This window comes from Hordeum vulgare, chromosome 4H (assembly GCF_904849725.1).
Source record: "Hordeum vulgare subsp. vulgare chromosome 4H, MorexV3_pseudomolecules_assembly, whole genome shotgun sequence".
In the NCBI taxonomy this organism is placed as follows: Eukaryota; Viridiplantae; Streptophyta; class Magnoliopsida; order Poales; family Poaceae; genus Hordeum; species Hordeum vulgare.
The window spans coordinates 117,537,946-117,540,861 of record NC_058521.1 but is presented as its reverse complement, the minus strand read 5'-3'; positions in this window follow the sequence as shown (position 1 = coordinate 117,540,861).

The following is a 2,916-nucleotide window of genomic DNA, read 5'->3' as shown; positions in this document are numbered from 1 at the left end:
TCAAGGAGTTGACTACGAAGAGACTTTCTCTCCCGTAGCGAAGCTGAAATCAGTCCGAATCATGTTAGCAATTGCCGCCTTTTATGATTATGAAATTTGGCAAATGGACGTCAAAACAGCGTTCCTTAAGGGGAATCTTAAGGAAGAGTTGTATTTGATGCAACTAGAAGGTTTTGTCGATCCTAAAGGTGCTAACAAAGTATGCAAGCTCCAGCGCTCCATCTATGGGCTGGTGCAAGCATCTCGGAGTTGGAACATTCGCTTTAATGAGGTGACTAAAGCGTTTGGGTTCATACAGGTTTACGGAGAAGCCTGTCTGTACAAGAAAGTGAGTAGGAGCTCTGTAGCTTTCCTCGTACTATATGTGGATGACATATTATTGATGGGGAATGATATAGAGATGTTGGAGAGCATAAAGGCCTATTTGAACAAGAGTTTTTCAATGAAGGACCTTGGAGACGCTGCATACATATTAGGCATCAAGATCTATAGAGATAGATCGAGACGCCTCATAGGTCTTTCGCAAAGTACATACCTTGACAAGATACTGAAGAAGTTCAATATGGAAAACTCAAAGAAAGGGTTCTTGCCAGTTTTGCAAGGTATGAGATTGAGTAAGACTCAGTCGCCGACCACGGCAGCAGATAGAGAGAAGATGAGTTATGTCCCCTATGCTTCAGCCGTGGGCTCTCTAATGTATGCCATGCTGTGTACCAGACCTGATATACACCTTGCGATAAGCTTGGTAGGGAGGTACCAAAGTAATCCCGGTGCAGAACACTGGACAGCGGTCAAGAATATCCTTAAGTACCTGAAAAGGACTAAGGAAATGTTTCTCGTTTATGGAGGTGACGAAGAGCTCGTCGTAAAGGGTTACGTCGACGCTAGCTTCGACACAGATCCGGATGACTCTAAGTCACAAACCGGATACGTATATGTGTTGAATGGTGGGGCAGTGAGCTGGTGCAGCAGCAAGCAAGAAGTCGTGGCAGCATCTACATGTGAAGCGGAGTACATAGCTGCTTCAGAAGCGGCTCATGAAGGAATTTGGATGAAGGAGCTCATCACCGACCTTGGAGTGGTTCCAAGCGCGTCGGGTCCTATGACACTCTTCTGTGACAACACTGGAGCCATTGCCATAGCCAAGGAGCCCAGGTTTCACCGGAAGACGAAGCACATCAAGCGCCGCTACAACTCCATCCAGGACCATGTCCAGAGTGGAGTGATAGATATTTGTAAAGTACACACGGATCTGAATATTGCAGACCCGTTGACTAAACCTCTTCCACGAGCAAAGCATGATCAGCACCATAATGCTATGGATGTTCGATACATCACAATGTAACTAGATTATTGACCCTAGTGCAAGTGGGAGACTGTTGGAAATATGCCCTAGAGGCAATAATAAAATGGTTATTATCATATTTCCTTGTTCATGATAATTGTCTATCGTTCATGCTATAATTGTATTAACAGGAAACAGTAATACATGTGTGAATGAATAGATCACAATGTGTCCCTAGCAAGCCTCTAGTTGGCTAGCTCGTTAGTCAATAGATGATCATGGTTTCCTGATCATGGACATTGGATGTCATTGATAACGGGATCACATCATTGGGAGAATTATGTGGTGGACAAGACCCAATCCTAAGCCTAGCACTAGATCGTATTGTTCGTATGCTAATGCTTTTCTAATGTGAAGTATCTTTTCCTTCGACCGTGAGATTGTGCAACTCCCGGATACCGTAGGAGTGCTTTGGGTGTATCAAATGTCACAACGTAACTGGGTGACTATAAAGGTGCACTACGGGTACCTCCGAAAGTGTCTGTTGGGTTGGCACGAATCGAGATCGGGATTTGTCACTCCGTGTGACGGAGAGGTATCTCTGGGCCCACTCGGTAGAACATCATCATGAGCTCAATGTGACTAAGGAGTTTTTCACACGATGACGTGCTACGTAACGAGTAAAGAGACTTACCGGTAACGAGATTGAACAAAGTATAGGTATATCGACGATCGAATCTCGGGCAAGTTCTATACCGACAGACAAAGGGAATCGTATACGGGATTGATTGAATCCTTGACATCGTGGTTCATCCGATGAGATCATCGTGGAGCTAGTGGGAGCCACCATGGGTATCCAGACCCCGCTGATGGTTATTGGCCAGAGAGGTGTCTCGGTCATGTCTGCCTGTCTCCCGAACCCGTAGGGTCTACACACTTAAGGTTCGATGACGCTAGGGTTATAGGGAATTTTTATACGAGATTACCGAAAGTTGTTTGGAGTCCCGGATGAGATCCCGGATGTCACGAGGAGCTCTGGAATGGTCCGGAGGTAAAGATTGATATATAGGACGGATGGTTTCGGACACCGGAAGTGTTTCGGGCATCACCGGTAACGTACCGGGACCACCGGGACCACCGGAGGTGGTCCCGGGGGACCACCGAAGGGGGGCTGCGACCCCAAGAGGTAAGATGGGCTAAGTGGGGGTGGGAACCAGCCCCTAGTTGGGCTGGTGCGCCTCCCCAATCAGCCCATGGCGCAGGGGAAAGAAAAAGAGGGGGGGAACCCTAACTTAGGTGGGCCTTAGGCCCACCAGAGGGGTGCGCCACCCCCTCCTCCCCATCTGGCCGCCACACCCCCCATCTGGGAGGGCTGCCGCACCCCCTAGGGTGGGAACCCTAGGGGTGGCACCCCCTCTCCCCTTCCCCTATATATAGTGGGCACTTTTGGCCTTTGGAGGACACGGTTTTCCCTCTCCCTCGGCGCAGCCCTGCACTTTTTCCTCCTCCTCTCTGCCGGCGCTTGGCGAAGCCCTGCCGGGAGACCTCGTCTCTCCACCAACACCACGCCGTCGTGTTGCTGGTCTTCTTCCCCAACCTCTCCCTCCTCCTTGCTGGATCAAGGTGCGGGA